The 21,509-nt window shown below is 36.3% G+C and overlaps 1 protein-coding gene across 9 annotated transcripts in view; it reads left to right on the forward strand.

Annotated features, from left to right (window-relative positions):
• LMBRD1 (LMBR1 domain containing 1) overlaps positions 1 to 21,509 on the forward strand; it is a 170,111-nt gene that overhangs the window by 130,066 nt on the left and 18,536 nt on the right. For 5 of the 9 annotated variants that reach the window (XR_012517315.1, XR_012517317.1, XR_012517319.1 and 2 more), the window contains exon 17: positions 35 to 21,509. This exon is cut by the window's right edge. The gene's annotated coding sequence lies outside the window, so the exon portion shown is untranslated. The remainder of the gene's footprint in view (positions 1 to 34) is intronic. The other 4 variants (XR_012517321.1, XR_012517322.1, XR_012517320.1 and 1 more) reach the window with 3 other exon arrangements.

Genomic DNA, 21,509 nt, shown 5'->3' on the forward strand with positions numbered 1-21,509 from the left:
TTATTCTAACACTAAGGTATTTTTTTCCTCCTAGTCATATGGAATGCCTTTATTAACTTTGTATTTTCATGAAGCTGATTTGTGTTACGAATTCCACTAATGAAGAACGTATTTCCTTTGAAGTCCTTCTGAAAAATGCCTAAATCAGAGATTATCTAGAGTGACAACTTTCTAAAAGGCCAAGGCTGTCATGTTCCATGTGAACTTCAAACAAGTGATTATTCATCCATGTAACAAGGTACTGGCAGAATGGGGACCCTGGAACTGACTTCTAGCTCAGTGCTACCATAGCAAAGGAAATGAAAAATGCATATTGCAGAAGAAAAGGAAACACAGGAGCTTCAGGAAAGCAAAAAGCAATACAGAAAATGATGTTTTAAAAATACACTACTGAGCTCTTTAGTGAAAGATATGTACATAGGTCAGTAATACACTGTTTTAGAATCATTTCATAAGCAAACCACAGTACACATTGAATATAGCACAGAATTTAAGTATCTTTTTATGACCACATAAAAAGAAAGTTGTTAAAAGCTGGAAGATTGAAGAAGAGGGGTAGAAAGACACCTAACAGGAAAAGTCATGTGTATATCCTCATTTTATAAGGGGGATGATGGAGAGAAGAGAGATATTAAGAAATACATCTCTGGCCGGGCACGGTGGCTCAAGCCTGTAATCCCAGCACTTTGGGAGGCCGAGGCAGGTGGATCATGAGGTCGAGAGATCAAGACCATCCTGGTGAACATGGTGAAACCCCGTCTCTACTAAAAATACAAAAAATTAGCTGGGCATGGTGGCACGTGCCTGTAATCCCAGCTACTCAGAAGGCTGAGGCAGGAGAATTGCTTGAACCCAGGAGGCGGAGGTTGCAGTGAGCCGAGATCGCGCCATTGCACTCCAGCCTGGGTAACAAGAGCGAAACTCCATCTCAGAAAAACAAAAACAAAAACAAAGAAATATGTCTCTGGTAGAGGGAGTATATATGTTGAAGGGTAGTGGAATATGCCACCCCAAATATGCCATTTTGGCAAAAGAATTATTTTGAGCTTAAAACAGCAGATGCAAAAAGGATGCTTTGACTACTCCTTTTTCTTCCTAAAACCAGGATATAAAACTCCCATATGGAAGATGTCCTCTCTATACCAGAGGGAAAGTAACATTTTTGTCACCAGGACTAAAAAAAACCTGTACAAACAAACCTCGTTAAACTAACTTATTGTATTAGTCCATTTGCTTTGCTATAAAGTAATACCTGAGGCTGGATAATTTATAAAGAAAAAGGTTTATTTGGCTTACTGTTCTTGAGGCTGTACAAGCAACCTGGTACCAGCTTCTGGTGAGGCCTCAGGAAACTTAAAATTATGGCAGAAGTAGGAGGGGAAGTCCATGTATGCCATAGTGAGAGTGAGCAAAGGAGAGTGGAGGAGTTTCCAGGCTCTTTAAAAGAACCACGTTTAGCATGAATTGATACAGAACTCACTCACTACCACTAGGACAGCGCCAAACCATTCATGAGGGATCTGTTCCCATGACCCAAACACCTACCACCAGGCCTCTCCTCCAACACTGGGGACCACATTTTAACATGAGATTTGGAGGAGACAAACATCCAAAATATATCTCTTATCTTCTTACTGTTCCACCATTTTCTGCCCTAGCCCCAGCCTCTCTGTCTTGTCACATTTTCATAATTTACCACTCTTTGTCCAATTTATATATAAGCATCCAACTCGTACTGCCCCTTTGAGGTTTTATTTCCTTTTGAAATCTTCTGTTTCATAGAAAAATTGTGTTAAATAAATTTGTATGCTTTTCTCCTGTTTATCTGTCTTTTGTTACGGAGCCCCAGCTGGGGCTCCTAAAATGGACAGATAAAAGATTATTTTCCTCCCCTGTAGATGATTAAAGTTATGGAGGTAATCAATACAGCATCTAAAATGGTATTACAGGTTGAGTATCCCTTATCCAAAATGCTTGGAAACAGAAGTGTTTTGGATTTTGAGATTTTTATTTTAGAACATGTGCAGAATATATACCAGTTGAGCATTCCTAATAAAAATATGAAATTCGTAATGCTTGAATGGATGTTTCCTTCAAGCATCATGTTGATGCTAAAGAAATTTCAGATTTTGGAGCATTTCAGATTTCAGATTTTCAGATTAGAGTTGCTCAATCTGTATAACAATGTTAGGAGATGGAATAAAAGGGAAGGAAGAACATGTCTTAAGCGAAATTCTCTTAGTATAGGAAGTCAGTAGACAATATTTAAATATATTAAAGATAGAAATATTTAAAGGAAAAATTTTATCAGAAGATAATAGTCATTTTGATTATATGTAAATATGTCTTAGAATTTTCTGGCAGCTGAGAGAAAAGTTGATGGATAATGAAGATTTTATATCTGATAGAAGAAAGCACTCAGTTTTTCTCCTGATAATTTTTTCTGGTACTAAAATATAGAAGGAAGTTACATTGTGAATTCTTATATAAAGAATGTTAACAAACAAATGTCTTTACTAAAGTTTAAATAGAGAGACCATACGCAAGGAGACAGAATTTGAGATCTCCAGGGGAAATCTGGTTCGCTATTAAGAAGTCTCAAAATGGATTAGTTTTGTGTGTATGTAATTTATTCACTCAGCAAACATCTAAACTTGTTATTTCAGGCACTGGCTAGTGGCTACTGAGTTTCTACAATTAAAGAAGACAGGACCCATCATTTTAGAACTTGATCTAGGAATGTGTAGCTGAATGGCCTTTGGCAATAACTGGACATGGTCAGTATCTACTAAGATTGTATGTGTCTGATATTATGAATAAATATACATAAAAGAAACCTTATCAAGTTACAGTTATGATCAAAGATATTCCAATTACCAGAATTTTCATATCTCCAATCCATAACCCATCCTCTTCTTGTAGCATAATCAGAAGGTTACTTGATGACTGTAGGATTGAAGTGATGTGAGGTAGGTGGCAAGGGGCATTTCAGGCATTTTGTAATGATGCTTGATTAAATATACACCCTTCTTCAGCAGAAACCACTCTAAGGGACCAGATGGCCCAAGTTGCCTGGATTGAATTGTGCTACCTTGGACAGTCCTAAACACATATATTGGCTATGTTTAAATCTCAACTGATGTACTTTATTAGGTTTGTACATATAGATTAAGCTATACCTCGGTTTTAGGAAAGTCACTCTTCTGCCCTTTCTCCCTTTCCATGCATATTTTGATATGGTAAGTTTTATTGGAGACTACCTTATTCTTCTCATTGGCAAAAGCACTAGAACACTTCTAATACCACTCATAATCTTCACCTGTGATTTCACAGGGAATTTGAACATTTTCTTTGTACAACAAAGCCAATAAACAAAGATCAACTTATAACCTAGGGATAGGAGAGCATTTCTCTGGAGAACTAAGCTTTTATGGTCAGTAATACAGTTTTCTGTGTGGTTCTCCCATAGGCTCCTATCTGCTTCAGATCTGCACTGAAGCTGCTGGATAGTGCTTAAGTGAAGTTCCCTGACAAGTGTGTATGTAAAGCAGTGTCTTCTGTTTCCCTAGAAGACATTTTTGATAGCAGATAAGCAGACGACAAAGTCAACATTTGAGGAAATTGGACAATACTCAGAGTACCATATTTCCACATCAAGAGGTGATGTTTCTGTTGACCAAAACAAAATTTGTATCTAAAAGAAATTATTTTTTTTACTTGTATAGAGTTTATCAAGTGGCTCCCCAGGAGCATCTGTGAGATACTAGATTCTGGACCTTGTTCTGAACCTTATTCTAATATTTGATGAGAAGCACTACCAAACTTGATATCTACTGTCCTTACCAGTTCAAGTTCTACTTTCTACTCTTATTTACCTGAAGCTTTTTGAAAACCTGAAGTGTATGTATATAAGTAAATATTTATACACACACAGAAATCTCCATTGATGTAAGGGAAGACCAGTCTTCCCAGTAAAAGAGTAATTTAAAGAAAATGTAAGTTTATTCCTGAGGCATAGAATAACTCAAATGCTGACAAAACTATAATCAAGCCTTAAAAGACTTCTGTAATGAATTTACTGACTCATTCACTTGAACCAAAACTTGAGTGCCTAGTATGTATCAGAAACTGCTATAAAATGGAGAAACAAATGAAAACACAAAATGGTGCCTATTTTCTTTTTTTTAGATGGAGTTTTGCTCTTGTTACCCAGGCTGGAGTGCAGTGGCACGATCTCGGCTCACCGCAATCTCTGCCTCCTGGGTTTAGGCAATTCTCCTGCCTCAGCCTCCTGAGTAGCTGCGATTACAGGCACGTGCCACCATGCCCAGCTAATTTTTTGTATTTTTAGTAGAGACGGGGTTTCACCATGTTGACCAGGATGTTCTCAATCTCTTGACCTTGTGATCTACCTGCCTCGGCCTCCCAAAGTGCTGGGATTACAGGCTTGAGCCACCACGCCTGGTGGTGGTGCCTATTTTCAAAGGTGTTTAGAAGCCAGGGGGCAAATAAACTCATAAATAGAAAATTATAATTTCACAAATGCTATAAATGCAGTGAGGCTACAAGTGATAACTCTCTTGAGCTCAGGAAAGGCTCAAAATTCTTGAGATAAGCAAATGCTAACCAAATTACAGGCAATAAATGGTCTAAGCAGAAAGAATCTGGCTTTGGTGAGTGGGGAAGCCTCCTGAAAGGGCTGTTTGGCTAGAGGCTATGTAACTAGTGGGCTGTGTGACTGGGAAGCAGGGCTGCTGCATAAGAGGTAAGACAGATGGGAAGCCCAGGAACAAGAGTAGGGCCTGTGTCAGCAGTACAAACATGTGAAACACGGGAACCAGATGTCTCCCTCAAAAGTAGACTCAGCCCTGGGAAAGAGGGAAACCCCAAATCAACTGACACTAAGTTTCTGCTCCCTCAGTGGTATGAGAAACAAGTCACTACAGAAATAAATTCTATGTCTTGCATGCCTAATATTTGCAAAATAAAGTTCACACCAAAGCTAAATATTCTTAGTTACATCACTAGTAAATATTCTGATTTTAACTTGTCATTTAATTGTTCTGTAAATTAATCACTAGTGAAATGGAGAAAACATTTTCACATTTACGTTATCAAAGTAAAACCTCCTTAAGTTATTATTTCAGAATGTTTGATTATTTTAGAGGTTGGCAAACTTTTTCTGTGAAGGGCCAGATAGTAAATGGGCTTTTCAAGACCATGTAAGAACCCTGTCACATTTTTTTTTTCCTTTTTATAACCCTTAAAAAATTTTTTTTTTAATGCTGGGATTTGGTCTCCTGGCTGTCGTATGCCAGCCCCTTAATTATTCTGAATTATTTTATTAATCACTTTGCTTAAGGTAGTTGGAGCTTGATGGAACAAAAACAAGTAGGCTAAAGACAAACGTAAACTTAGAAGGGAGATTATTAATAAGAAAGAACTCTTTTCAAATGCTTTTAGCACATTCCATAATTTTTTAAAGGCTAAACAACTTCTATTCTGAGTTTAAAGGTGATAGGAACTTGTAAAATAATTCAAACAACTCAGAAATTGTGGCTAAACAAGAAAGTGAGTGAGCAGACCGTGTACTGATTTTCAAATTTATTTGGGGACCATTCATTTCACATCTGATACGGATCCCAGTTGAAATGATGGACAAGCTGATCTCTAAGTAACCTTCACCTCTGACATTTGTGACCTATTTCTTTCTTTTGGTTAAAGGGAATTATAAGTGAGGCTCCAGGGTTAAAAATTGTTGAGTACAAGGAGTTTTTCTCTCTGCCACAGTTTCCTCATCTGTAAAATTGTAATAATAACACTAACCTGTTTGTGGGATTATTGAGGACTCTAAATTAGTATAAAAATACTTAGTATAGTGCCTGTGAAGTGGCAAACTCAATATTTATTAGCTACTATTGTTACTATTTCTGAGATGCTTTATTTCATTATGCCCTTTAATCATCAGGGCTTCAAACCCTTTCAGAAATGCATCTTAACCTCCTTTTACATTGCTGTCATTGCTTGTCTTCCTGTACCTTAACCCCTAGGTTAAGTAACTATGAGTCAAAAAGCAAGCACTTAGTTGTATTATGAGAGCTCAGAGCATTAAAAACCCTACAGAGTAAATATTTTTGAGACTAAAAAAAGGGTTTTGTAATGTAAATCACGGTTATAATCATCTCTATTTTTTTATTAATGATCTTTTCTTCAAACTTCATTTCAAAACTCCAAATAATGAAATGCAAGAATAACACATTACAGTTATTTCCAGCATAGAAGCAGTCAGAGCACTTAATTACCAAGAACAAGCTATTGTGTTCCACCTTTTCACATTGCTGCCTTCAAAAGACTACAGTGTATTCTTCATCCACCAGTTTTGTTTCTCAGTTTAACATACAGAATGAAAGCTTTCTCTTCAATTTTTCATGGGAACATTATGAATTCACAACTAACATTTGTATAGTTTTTTTTTAGGAATGAATTAAAAAGTTGTACACATACCATCATTGCAGAGTACAAAAAGTAAAATAGAATGAAACATTTGCTGTCACTTCACAAGCTAAAATTTGCAATTTAGTACATAAGCATTTGTTTCCTCATACACCTCCAATAAGCTCACTGCCCTCAATAGCGTGGTAAAAGTAGAAATAGAAGACTTACTTGTGTCAAAATCTGTATTAGTCTGTCCTCATGCTGCTGTGCAGAAATACCTGAGACAGGCTAATTATAAAGAAAAGAGGTTTAATTGACTCATAGTTCTGCACAGCTAGGAAGGCCTCAGGAAACTTAAATTATGGTAGAAGGGGAAGCAAACCTAACCTTCACATGGCAGCGGGAGAGAAAAGTGCAAACTGAAGGGGAGAAAAGACCCTTATAAAGCCATAGGATCTCCTGAGAACTCAACTATCACAAGAACAGCATGGGGGAGCCGCCCCCATGATCTAGTCACCCCCAACAAAGTCCCTCCTTCAACACTTGGGAATTACAATTCGAGATGAGGTTTTGTGTCGGTACACAGCCAAACCATATCAAAATCTAACGTGGGTTGTTTAATAACTGGGTGATTTTTGGCAAGTTATTTTGGTTCTGTAAGTCTATCTCTTCATCTGTGAAACTGAGTCACATTACCTACTCTGTTGCATTATCAAAAGGATTTACAGCACCCAGAACTTAGTAGACACTCAACCAAGATCACCAAGAACCATTCCAAACACAAAGTTGGAGGCCTAAAATGGAAAAAAAATGGAAAGCACAAAGTTGGAGGTAAAATGAATTAGAATGCTTTTGGATAGGGTATATAAACTCAAGTTGGCCACTCTCCCCACCCAGTAGTGTTACACATTTGCAAGTACATACTCCATACTCCAAGAAGGCTTTTGAATTGAACCCTGGGCCCTTGGTTCTGTCCCTCGAATTCAAATGAATAAGCCTCCCAGAGGAGTAGTTAAACCAAAAACATTCCAAAAACACAGACTCATAAAAACCAAGAATTTTTCCGCATGTAGCATTTGCTGCAAGCTGATTGAATAGAAGAGGACAGCTACAAAGACCTATACAGCATGGGCCCTGCCCAATAAAGAACTTTTTCCATTCAATAATTTTTTTTTTTTCTGAAACTTGGAATTAAAATTATGTAATATAAAGCTCATAGAAACAGAAAGTAGAAAGGTGGTTGCCAGGGGTGAAGGAGTGGGAAAAATAGTTATTAATCAAAGGGTAAAAACTCAGTTATAAGATGAGTACGTTCTGGAGACCTAGTAACTATAGTTAACAATAATGTATCTGTAAAATTTTCTAGCTTTTAAGTATTCTCGCCATAAAACATACAAAAACACCCAGTGAGGTGATAGATACATTAATTAGCTTGATTGTGGTAATCATTTCTTAATGGATACATATATCAAAACATACATCTTATATATGATTTCTGCCAATTATACCTTCAAAAAACTGAAGAAAATACATTTTAAAACTTACATAGTATATTATGGCTAGGGCAAAATTACATACTATATTATGGCCAAGGCAACTAAATACGGTAAAATGTAAAGGCATGTAAATAACAAAATGTAATGAATTAATTTTCTGTCTTATCTTTAATTCTTCTCAGTCTTAATATTTTTCTTCTTTTCTCCTAACGCTGTAAAAACTGAACCTCTACTTTTTCATCTATGCTACTTAAGGTGTAAATTTTCTGTGTAAAAAATATGGTTTCATAGGAATCAAAGATGAACAACCCTGAGTAGCCTTTCTCAACGTGGTAGCTGTCTGTTATCTCAAGCTTTCCCAATTTCGTTGTTAAAGTAATTTCCCTGGGGGATTTTTTGCTTCTATCTTTTGAGGCTGTCTTTCTCTTCCCTTTGGTTTGACAGAAAAAGAAGAAATTTCAACTATGGAAGTCACACATTTTCCAGCATGACTCTATTTTTTTACTCAGTAAAAGCAGTTTCTCACCTTGTCTAAGCCACAGTCAACTTGCTCTCTATTGGATTTCTTTACGCCTATCACAATTTTTTTTGCCTTGATCCAGGTTGCTTATGTGTAAAAGGGCCATACCTTTTACTCAATATATATCAAAGCAATATTGAAAAACATATTTACCTACTCAGCATATTTAAATCTGTATAAAAATTTGTTCCCCTACCATAAATTTTAAATGAAATAATCAAAAACCAACCAAACAGGCCAGGCGTGGTGGCTCACGCCTGTAATCCCAGCACTTTGGGAGGCCAAGGCAGGTGGATCATGAGGTCAAGAGATCGAGACCACCCTGACCTAAATGGCCAAACCCCGTCTCTACTAAAAAATACAAAAATATTAGCTGGGCATGGTGGTGCGTGTCTGTAGTCCCAGCTACTTGGGAGGCTGAGAGGAGAATTGCTTGAAACCGGAAAATGGAAGTTGCAGTGAGCCAGGATTGCGCCATTGCACTCTAGCCTGGTGATAGAGCGAGACTCTGCCTTAAAAAAAAAAAAAAAAAAAAAAAAGGGATTTAGTCTCACTACCTAAAAAAATTGCAGCAAAGTCAAAGTTACACTTTCTATTCTGATTGTCCTTTTGAAATAGAGATATAAAAATTTATGTATTTATAAAATTAAGTGCTTTTAGAACCATCAAAGAAGATGAGAGTCATTAGGGGCCATAGAAATTTCTAATGGTTCCATAAAAGAAAGCCAGGGGCAATGCCCTGGCTGTAACCTCAGGAGCCCCATAAGAGGGGTTTCCAGTTCTGTAGTAGCAATTTGAACTATTGGCCCAGGAGCTTGACTAGTTTTTAACAATCAGCATGAGCAACCTTGCCTTTGTCATTTCTCTTTGTCATATGCCTTTGCCATGCCTGGTTTTTGCTTATTCCTCCATCTCAGTCTCTGTGTCTCATTTCCACCCATTCTCAGCACCTTACCTCCATCCCCCGTTTGTTTGCTGCTGCTCAGCAACCTTGCTTGATCCCTCTCTCCACCTTGGCTTTACTGGAACAGCCCTTAGAGAAGTCCACCAAACTGGGAGACTGGAGCTTGGATGACCCTGGGCTTAAATGCAGTGAAGTTGCCTATTAACTCTGTGATCTGGGGCACTTCACTCTGAGAATTCTCAATACTATATACAAAGCACTTCCTGTAATGCCTTGGCTTTTAGTAGACATTCAATAAAAGGTAGTTCTATTATTGTAGACATCAATATTTCTCCAAACAAAATTAATTCTGCCCAACCATCTGTCTATCTTAGTGGTTGGAATAATGGTTTGCTAACTTATTTCATATAAGCCTCCCCCTCCCCTACATCCTTGGATAAAAATTATGTCTTTTGGAAATGTTTAGGCATTTAGGCACAGCAGATGTTTTCCATGAAAATGAACTTTGGCAATTGTTTCAAGAGTCATATATTTTTTGAGTGTAGAGACCTTAAGCAGTCTCTTGTTTGAGCTTCAATTAATAGATACTGAAGAGGTAATCTAGCCATGATATATGAACCTTTCAGGATAAATCTTTATATTTACAGCAGCATTCCTATGATATTTGCCTGAGAACAATTCTTAGAAGGAGTTATAGCCACTTATCAAATACAGAGCTCTCCTTCGCTCAGAAACATGTGGTGAGCTTTTACTGTGTGCTAGATTCTGGGCAATGCTGGGATTATATAGACTAATAAGGACCACAAGACAGAATCCTGTCACACGTTTGAGGAAGTCACATTTCATAAATGGGCTCATTCAAGAGCGCTCAGAAAAGCACAGATGTGATGACTCTAAATGATAGTGTGAGGCCAATAACACCAACGACGCTCACTGCCAAACCTCCTGTCCACTTTTGGTTGGTAACATTGTTTCCATAATCTCTTATCAACTTCATGGCAAATTATTTGTGATCTTCGCTCCAAGAAGCTCTTTATCTCATCGTGAGCCATCTGATCTGTGATGGTGTTTCCCAACCATCCACAAGTATCCTAGACCCCACCGTGTGAGGAATATGTATCTAGTGTTATTTAAACTCATAGCTGTACCCAACAAGCAAGTAATCAGTATTCCTAAATTTTTTCTGACCAGAATGCCAAGTAGGGCTGTTTATTCCACCTCATTGAGAATCAGGCATGAAAGAAGTAAGGATTTTTACATATAAATAAGCAAGAATCCTAAGTACAAAAAACTCTGGGTAAACACTGTCAAAGGTAAAGGATTAGAAAATATTAATACTGGGCTTTGACTTCTGATGTTAGGATTTTAAAAATAAATATTTATGGGCAGTAAATAGATTCCTTCATACTAGAGAGAAGTGCACTGCTCCATTAGCTTACCTGCTGAAATTACTAACAGAGCTGCCACCCCTGTTCTCATGTTCCTCAAGCTGTAAGGCTTGACAAATTGGGTATAGTGTAGTTAGTACATTATTAAAAATAATGCTAAAACTATTACACAAATCCACTTTTTGAAAACATGTTTTTTACCCGAATGTTTAATCTTGTTTTTCCATTTTTATTAAGATTTGGAATCAACAATTTTAAATGGAAAGCATCTACAGTTAAAAGGGACAAAGCCGGGGTGGGATATGCCTTAGTTTTTAGAAATGCACTGTGTAAACAACTTTTGGGAAGTTTAAGTTGTTCAGACAGACACATCTAGGGTATATATAAGTGTCAGTTTGTGCTTTTGATGACTTAAAAAGTAATGGAATCTTGCGAACTTAGATAATACTTTCATGTTAGACTTGTACTGTGTCCTCACTTTTGGAAGAAAGGCAAAGGTTGGTTGGTATAGTGATTCCATGTTTTCCAAGTTTTTAGAGCAGCCCTTTCTTTGTCCTTTCTAGTCTATTCAGCTCTCTTTGTTTAGTTTTGTGTTTTTTACTATTTTCCAGACTGATAAGACTGTTCTCTGCTTTGATCATCTCTTATAATTTGTCTGTTGAAATTTTAATTGATTATACATATATATTATATATTTAAATTTTAATTAAATTATGAGTTATACATGATTATATGGTAAATATATTAAAATCAATTAAATTATAAGTACTTTTTTTCAGAATGTCTATTTTGTGCTCTCATTTCTTCTTATGATTTATTTTTTAAACTTTTATTTTAGGTTTAGGGGTACATGTGAAGGTTTGTTACATAGGCAAACACGTGGCATGGGGGTTTCTTGTATATATTATTTCCTCACTCAGGTATTAAGCCCAATATTCAATAATTATCTTTTCTGCTGCTCTCCCTCCTCCCACCCTCCTCCTTCAAGTAGATGCCAGTGTCTATTGTTTTTTTCTTTGTGTTCATAAGTTCTTATCCTTTAACTCTGACTTATAAGTGAGAACATGTAGTGTTTGGTTTTCTGTTCATGTGTTAGGTTGCTAAACTTACTGCCTTCAGTTCCACCCGTGTTCCCACAAAAAACATGATCTAGTTTCTTTTTATGGCTGCATAGTATTTCATGGTGTATATGTACCACATTTTCTTTATCCAGTCTGTCACTGATGGGCATTTAGATTGATTATATGTCTTTGCTATTGGGAATAGTGCTGTAATGAACATTCATCTGCATGTGTCTTTATGGTAGAATGATTTATATTCTTCTGCGTATGTACCCAGCAATGGGATTGCTGGTCTAATGATAGGTCTGCTTTTAGCTCTTTGCAGAATCAGCGTACTGCTTTCTACAATGTTAGAACTAATTTATCCTCTCACCAACAGCGTACAGTATTAGTGTTCCGTTTTCTCTACAACCTTGCTAGCATCTGTAATTTTTTGACTTCTTAATGGCCATTCTGACTGGTGTAAGATGATATATCATTGTGGTTTTGATTTGCATTTCTCTAATGATCAGTGATGTTGAGCTTTTCTTCATATGATTGTTGGCCATGTGTATATCTTCTTTTGCTAAGTGTCTGTTCACGTGCTCTGCTCACTTTTTCATGGGGTTGTTTTTCTCTTGTAAATCTGAGTTTCTTAGAGATGCTTGATATTAGACCTTTGCCAGATGCATAGTTTGCAAATATATTCCCTCATTCTGTAGGTTGTTTACTCTGTTAATAGTTTCTTTTGCTGTGCAGAAGCTCTTAAGTTTAATTAGATCCCACCCGTCAATTTTTGCTTTTGATGTCTTTCTCATGAAATCTTTGCCTGTTTTTATGTCAGGCTGGTATTGTCTAGGTTGTCTTCCAGGGCTTTTATAGTTTTAAGTCTTTAACCCATCTTGAATTTATTTTTGTGTATGGTGTAAGAAGGGGTCCAGCTTTAATCTTCTGCCTATGGCTAGCCACTTATCCCAGCACCATTTATTGAATAGGGAATATTTTCCCTATTGCTTATTTTTGTCAGGGAATCTTTTCCCCATTGCTTATTTTGGTTTACAGTTGTCTTGTTGAGGATTTTTGCATTGATCTTCATTAAGGGTATTAACCTGAAGTTGTGTTGTTGTTGATGATGTTGTTGTGTGTCTGCCAGGTTTTTTGGTATCAAGATGATGCTGGCCACATAGAATAAGTTGGGGAGGAATCCCTCCTCGTCCATTTTTGGAATAGTGTCTGTAGGAATGGTCCTAGCTCTTCTTTGTACATATGGTAGAATTTGGCTATGAATCCATCAGGTCCCAAGCTTTTTTTGGTTAGTAGGCTATTTATTACTGATTCAGTTTAGCGGCTAAAAATAACTTTGTTCAGGGAATCAATTTCTTCCTGCCTCAGTCTTGGGAGGGTGAATGTGTCCATAAATTAATCCATCTTTACTAGGTTTTCTAGTTTGTGTATATAGAGGTGTTCATAGTAGTTTCTTATAGTTGTTTTTATTTTTGTGGGGTCAGTAGTCACATTCTCTTTGTCATTTCTAATCATGTTTATTTGGCTTTTTTCTCTTCTTATTAGTCTAGCTGATGGCCTATTTTATTAATTTTTTTAAAAAAACCAACTCCTGGATTTGTTGATATTTTGAATGGTTTTTCATGTCCCAGTTTTCTTCAGCTGAGCTCTAATTTTTGTTATTTCCCATCTTCTGCTGATTTTCGCTCGCTTCTCTAATTATTTCAGTTGTGATGTTAGGTTGTTAATTTGAGATCATTCTAAATTTTTGATGTGGTCATTTATTGCTATGAATTTTCAACATTGCCTTAGCTGTGTATGAGAGATTCTGGTATGTTGTATCTTTGTTTTCATTAGTTTCAAAGAACTTCTTGATTTCTGTCTTAATTTAAATATTTACCCAAAAGTCATTCAGAAGTATGTTGTTTAATTTCAATGTAATTGCATGATTTTGAGCAACATTCATAGTCTTAACCTCTGTTTTTATTGTACTGTGGTCCAAGAGTGTGTTTGGTATGATTTCAGTTCTTTACATTTGTTAAGCATTGTTTTATGTCCAATTTTGTGGTAGATTTTCGAGTATTTGCATTGTGGTGATTAGAAGAATGTTTATTCTGTTTTTTGGGGGTGGAGAATTCTGTAAAGGCCTATCGGATTCATTTGGTACAATGTTGAGTTTAGGTCCTGAATATCTTTGTTAATTTTCTGCCTCAATGATCTGTCTAACAGTGTCAATGCAGTGTGGAAGTCTCCCACCATTATCGTGTAGGAGTCTACATCTCTTGGTAGGTCTCTGTGATGTTTAATACTGAGTGTCAACTTGCTTGGATTAAAGGATGCAAAGTATTGATCCTTTGTGAGGGTATTACCAAAGGAGATTAACATTCCAATCAGTGGGCTGGGAAAGGCAGACCTACTTTTAATCTGAGTGGGCACCATCTAGTTAGCTGCCAGCCTGGTTAGAATATAAAACAGGCAGAAAAATGTGAAAAGATGAGACTGGCCTACCTTCCCAGCTTACATCTTTATCCCATGCTAGCGTCTTCCTGCCCTTGAACATTGGACTCCAGGTTAGTTTTGAGACTTGGACTGAGTCTCCTAGCTTCTCAGCTTGCAGATGGCCTATTGTGGGACCTTGTTATAGTGTCAGTTAATACTTAATAAACTCCCCTTTATTTATATATCTATCCTGTTGGTTCTGTCCCTCTAGAGAACCCTGACTAAAACAGTATCTAAGAACTTGCTTTATGAATCTGGGTGCTCCTGTGTTTGGTGCATATATATTTAGGATAGTTAGACCTTATTGAATTGAACCCTTACCATTATGTAATGCCCTTCTTTTTTGTTGTTGTTTTTTAATCTTTGTTGGGTTTAAATCTGTTTTGTCTGAAATTGAGATTGCACCCCCTGCTTTTTTCTGTTTTCTATTTGCTTGGCAGATTTTCCTTCATCCTTATGTTTTGAGCTTATGAGTGCCATTACATAATTCTCCATGATGTTCCTATACATCTTAGGATAGCTTTTGTCCCAGAAGACCTTTACTAGGATGTTTGAGTAGAAAATGGCCTATTGTGCCATGAATAAGAAAGTTTTTTTTTGTTTTTTTTTCTCAGAGTCTTGTTTCTTCTGCTAGTATTTATGAAACTATGGCAGGCTAACTTGTTACCTTACAGGTAGAATAAGGCTCAGAGCCTCTGCAACCCTTGACAGAGGGCCAGTTGTACATCTGTTACTTCTCTATTACCAGAACCTAAACCAATTTCATTTTTATATAGTGCATATGATAGCCCATGATGTGATGGTTGTATAAATATATTTTACTGAATCATTCCCATACTGATGGACATTCTGTTTTGTTTTTTTTTTTTTCTTTGTCCTTCTGCCACTGTAACCAAACCTAGATTTGGCTGATTGCCTTTCCAAAGCCAGACATGAGAGATGAGAGTTGGCGGGAGGAAAGGCAGGTTTATCCAGAAAGGCAGCAAAACTAAGAAGATAGTGAACTAGTGTTCTAAAGTACCTTCCTAAATTTTTTCAGGCTGGCTGGAGAGTTTTTATGGGAGAGAAAATATGAGAAAACTATGTTCAGGGGTTGGGATCAAAAAGTGACCAAGGACCACAGACAACTGAGTGCCAGTGAGGGTTTGAGGAGATTGGGAACTTCTTTGTTACTGGTCAGGTCACAATGTTCCTGTAACTCTTTAACAAGACACAGTTGTTTATATCCTTCCCCTTTAATCCCAGAGTCCATTTCAAAATGACATGATTGCTGTTTTTGAGTTTTATCTCAGTGCTTTAAAATTATCTTATCCTATTTGCAGGAATGGGTAAAGGCCACTTAAACAAAAATGGAGTTAGTTATGTTAGCTCTTTTGCTGTTTCACTGTTACATCACTACAAATAAGACAGCAATAAATATACCCTTGTTTAAAGAAAACACTGTTTTAGTTTTTTTTTTTTTCTGTTGTATAGATTGCCATGAATATAATGACTTTATCCTTATTCTAATTCTGTTGTTTGTCTATTGACTATGTTTATGTTCTTTTCAGCCATACAGTGCATTTTTATGTAGTCAATTTAATCTATCTGAGCTGGTTATTAAATGATTTTTTTTTTTTTTCAGTTCTAAATCCACTCAAAATGCTATAGCTAAAACTCTATAAATCACTTTTCTTCCTCGCAACTCACTTCATACTGGATCTGAGGCTCAGGATTGCAAGACTCCTAAGTTCCTATGTTTTGATAATGTCAACCTCTTCTCTCTGTTCTTTCAGCCCTGGTTATGGAGTTGCAGTAGTAGTGGTGGTGATAGTGGTAGAGAAACTGCTTTCTGCAATTACTAACACTGGGTTACCTCCCTCTACCCTTTCCTTTTGTCTTTTATTTTCTTATTTGGTATTGGGAGTTACATTGTCTGTTCCTGTTGTTTTACTTCATACTCTGGAAATTTAAAATCTAGATATAGTCATTATATTTATATTTCTTTAAACCAGGGATTAGAAAAAAAATGTTCTGTAAATAGCCAGGTAGTAAATATTTTGGGCTTTCCAGATTATAGGGTCTTTTTGCAACTACACTACATAAACAAACAGATATGGCAGTGTTCCAATAAATTTTTATGGAAATAAATGACAAGCTGCCAGGAGGGCCCTCAGTGTGGGTCCTCCACTGCTGGGGGTCCAGGAGGTGCCGTATGAAGCCAAGGACTTCTGCAGGTACAAAAAGATCTGTTGATGTCCTAAGTTTCAGGACCTGTGAATATAGCCTTATTTGGAAACAGGTCTTTGCTGATTGTAATCAATTTAAAATGAGGCCATACTGCATTAGGGTGGGTCCTGAATCTGATGACTGGTGTCGTTATAAAAAGGCCATGTAAACACACAGACAGACAAACAGAGGGAAGATAGCCACAGGAAAATAGAGGCAGAAATTGGTATGGTGCAGCTAGGAGCTATGCAACACTGGAATTGCTGACAACCACCGAAACTAAGACAGCACAAGTAGGGATTCTTCCCTAGAAACTTCAGGGGAAGTATTTTGTCTATTTTGATTTTTTGTCATCTCAATAGAAGGGTAAATCTGGTCCCTTCTGTTAGTATAACAGAAGCAGAAGTGACCTCAAAAATGACATTTAACCTCCCTTAACAGTAAGTGAAAGCACATTACAGACAGATGGTACAGCAAATAAAAAGGGTTGGGATGGAAAGGAACTTGGTGTATTCTAATGATTAATAAAGGGAGTGTTCTAATAACTAAGTGAACAGTGAATAATTGGAGAAGCGGTTTCTGATGAGGGTGAAAAGGAATGCAGGGCCCCATCATGCAAGGACTTTCTTCTGCTTGATTTTTAATGCTGTATATAAATTGGCATGTATAGGTTTATGATTATCATATCATCTTTATAAATTGTGCCTTTTACTTTTTTATAGTGTCCTTTGATTCTGCTTGATCCTTTAAACTTTAGTTATACCTAGTCTGAAATTAATTTCATAGCTAATTTGTTGCATATGATGGGGATCTCTTTGCTTGCCTCTTTGTAATATAGTCATATACTGCATTGGTCAATGATGGATCTCATATGATGATCCCATAAGATTCTAATACTATATTTTTATCATATTTTTTCTATATATAGGTATGTTTAGATATACAAATGCTTACCATTGTGTTACAGTGGCCTACAGGATTCAATACAGTAACATGCTGTATAGGCTTGTAGCTTAGGGGCAATAGGTTATACAGCCAGGTGTGTAGTAGGCTACACCGTCTAGGTTTGTGTGTATTCTGTGACATTCACACAATGACAAAATCAACTAATGACATGTTTCTCAGAATGCATCCCTCTCATTAAGTGACATGTAGCTGTATATCTTTATCATTTTGTTTTTACTGTGGTTTTTATAAATCATCCTTTGTCTGGGTTTGTTTTTTAAATAAAGCTGACAATTTCTTTCTTCTTAAAGGCAGTTTATTTGGTTGACTTTTTCTCTGAGAATTGATATATTTTATTTGATGATTTGTTTTGTTTTATGAAATGTTTTCTGTTGCTTTTCCCTCAGTTTTTTTTTTTCTTTTTTTTTTTTATAGTTGGATTATTTACTGTTTGCTTCATTTTTTTGCATTTGCTAATTTGGAAAAACAACTATAGCTTTCCATTCCATTAATTATTATCTTACTTTTCTATATACTCATAATCTGTCATCTGTTTTTCTGGTATTATTTAAGACTACATTAGCAATTATTTAGTCTACTTAGATGTTCTATTATCCCCCAAGTAATTCTGTTTTCCCCTGCTCCCATTCTTGGCTAGGTGAGACCTTTAGAATATCTTTAATTTCTAAATTAAGAAACTTAATTTCTGTCTACCTTATTCTATAGACAGATGTCTACCTCACTCTCAACTACAGTTGGGAAAATTTTACTTTTCTTTTTCCATAGCTGCTGGATCAATTCTTAGATTTTCAGCTGTAGAGCATTATTGGAATTTCCATTGAGATTCCCAGAAATGACTATGTTTTAGGTGCTTGTTTTACATTTAAATAACATTAACAATAATGTCATTATTTAATGTAATATACAATAACATTACATACTTTCTCAGAAAACACTTCTCAACACTTTCTCAGAAAGTCTAAGAGACAAATCTATTCAGACTTACCTGTCTTCTCCACTGTTTCCTTCTTTCTCATAGATGCCCACCTTGAGATCTCTGTTTTGCATCATTTTTTAGTTTGAGTGAAGCATTTTCTGGTATTTTTTTTTTAGCTGGGGTATGTGATCTGTTCTCTGAATTTTTGCACATCTAAAATATCTTTCAGGCTCTCTGATGAATAATTTTTTGGCTGGGTATAGAATTTTGGATTGCAATACTTTTCTCTCATTCATCTCCCATTGTCTATTTAAAACTCACTTTATGTTGAGTTCTCATATGCACCACTGGTGATAGGAAAGATGTGGACTCTCAGAGTTAGTATTTATTTTTTTGCCTTCTCCAACTACCAAGGTTATATATGAGAAGTCTGATGCTAACATGAGTCTTTTCTCTTCTATGTAACTTACTATTGTGTTTAAAGTTTTTTTTTTTTTACTGTCCCCAACAGCCTAAAACTTACCAAAATATGCCTACGTGTGTCTTTTTTCACCATCCTGCCAGAACTTATCAAGTCATTTGAATTTGCAAGTTTAAAATTTCTTCAATTTAGATAATTATTTTCTTATTACATGTTTAAGCAATTTCTTATCCTCCACGTGTTCTTTTTATTCTCTTACTGAAAACTCTTATTATTTTCATGTTGTATCTCCTGACTCTATCATTCAACTCTCTTATCTTTCCCATCACTCCTCTCAAAGATGTCCATCTCCTAATCCCTGGAATCTGAGAATATGCTACCTTGCAGATGTAATAAAATAAAATATCTTGAGATGGGAGAATTATTTTATATTATCTAGGTGGGCTGAGGTGATAACAAAGGTTCTTTTATAGGGATATTTCCTTTTACAAGGGAAGCAGGCTGTCAGGGAAGAGAGAGAGGATGCTATGCTACCTGCTTTGAAGATGTAGGAAGGGATCATGAGCCAAGGAGTGTAGGTGGCTTCTAGAAGCCGAAAATGGGAAGAAACACATTCCCCCTTAGAGCCTCCAGAAGGAACACAGTCTTGCAGACTAATTTTAGACCTCTGACTTCTAAAACTGTAAAACACATTTGTGTGTTGTTAAGCCACTATGTTTGCAGTAATTTGTTACAGTAGCAATAGGAAATTAATACACCATCTTTTTATATTTTTAAATTGTGGCTTGAGTTTTTTTTATGTACTGATCACCCATGTCTCTAACTTGAGTATCAAAAATGTTAGCCTCTTCTTCATGTCTCCTACTAAAGTGATTTTTTAAAACTCCAGCATCTTTCTTCTGTGTGCTCTTGAGTCTCTGAGTGTGCTCGTGATTGTTTTATTTATGTTGTTTTGTGCCTTTTTTTTTACTGAGTATCCAATCTTGTCTAATATTCCTTTTCCTGATTGCTCAGCCCTATATGATGTGGTGCTATTTTTCTTTGCCAGCCCACTGGGATTTGCGCATGTCAAGCTGTCTCTTTCCCTCATCCAACTGTTCAGAAGCAGGCAAATTGTTGTTCTAGCCAAGACACCTGGAGCAAGCCTCTCTACTTTCTGGTCTCCTAATACTCTTCCAGGCTTCAGGGCAAGAAGGACTCAGTCCACCATTGCAGCTCCTCCTTGGTCTTTTTGTAGCCTGAGATTCATCACGTGCTCATCCAGGGTTTCGTCGAACTTTCCACTGGGCATTCAGAGACCACTCTGGTTATGCTTGTCTCCTTGGGGCTTGCTGATGCTGGTTACCAGATCTAACTCAGCCTTCAGGGGTTAGCTCCATACCACTTCTTCTACCTAGGATGTCTGCTGAGCACAGGGCTTCACTTGGATTTGGTTTCCTGTTGGCACCAGCAGCTATTTGACTAAAGTGGGACAGAATGATTGGAATTAGTACAGGAGACGAAAAATGCTACATTATCTTCCTGGAACCCCAGGGTCCAGTATTATTTTTTTATCTTTTTGAATAATTATATTTCATATGTCCCACTTTTCTCCATTAAATTTAATTTATATCATCACAATTACAATTTTTCAATGGTGTCATCTTCATTCAAAAATTAATCTTTACTCTGAGATCTTTCTTCACTTGGCTCCTCAGAAAAGGTTAATACATTTTCAGATATTTTGGAGATCTGGGAATTTCATTTAAGTGATGTTCCATGCAATCAGTGTTTTGACTCATTCTTTTTGACTGTTTATAAGAGAGATTGCTTCAGATAAAACTCCTTTGTTCTGCCCTTCATTTATCCATAGGAGAAAAAAATGTCTCTGATTGTTCATTTTTCCTCCCTTTAAATATAATGCTCATTTCAGACTGTAAGTTTGCAAAATCATTTTTAGTTGTTGCCAATTATTTTTTTAAACCTGATACATGGTGATGCCTCTTTTTAATCTTAGTTGCTATTTTATAACTTTTTTCTGATTTATCTTTTTGTCAATTATCCTAACATCTGTTCATTCTGTATTCTTTGGAATGCTGTTATTTGTAGGCATTTGTATGATTTACCCTCCTTGATTGTCATTCTTTGCAAATTTTTAATATTTATATTTATTCCTTCAGTGACCCAAATATGATTGACACTTTCATCTTCTATTTGCTGATTCAGTGTTTTGTCATAAAGTCTGCATTTTTATGGTTTCAAGTGAAATTAACATGCTTGAAGTAGCTAGGAACAGGTATATAATAGATTGTTTTTCACGGTAGCACTTTGGTCTCTTGTGTTATTCAACTCGAGGCCACCATCTACTTTATATTTCCCAGGGTTGTACAATGGGATATTTCTGACCAGCCTGGAATGTACCATTAACTTCATTTTACATATGAAGAAATTTTACTCTAGAGGTTGATGGATTTTCTCATGATCATATAGTGAATAAATAACCAAATCAGTTTTAATCTAAGTATTTCAAACTTCAATTTCCACACACTTCCCGCACCATCATCTAAAAGATTCCTATAATAACCAGCCCTTGGATGCTTCAAACAACAATTTTATCGGGTCTAGTTTGTTTTTATTTTATCCTGAACTGTTCTTGTTTAATAGATGTCCTGTCCCTTTTTATCTTTTTGAGAATAGATTTTAGACCTTTTCTAAAATTTTCTTGCAGCATATA

This window comes from Saimiri boliviensis, chromosome 4 (assembly GCF_048565385.1).
Source record: "Saimiri boliviensis isolate mSaiBol1 chromosome 4, mSaiBol1.pri, whole genome shotgun sequence".
Taxonomy (NCBI): domain Eukaryota; kingdom Metazoa; phylum Chordata; class Mammalia; order Primates; family Cebidae; genus Saimiri; species Saimiri boliviensis.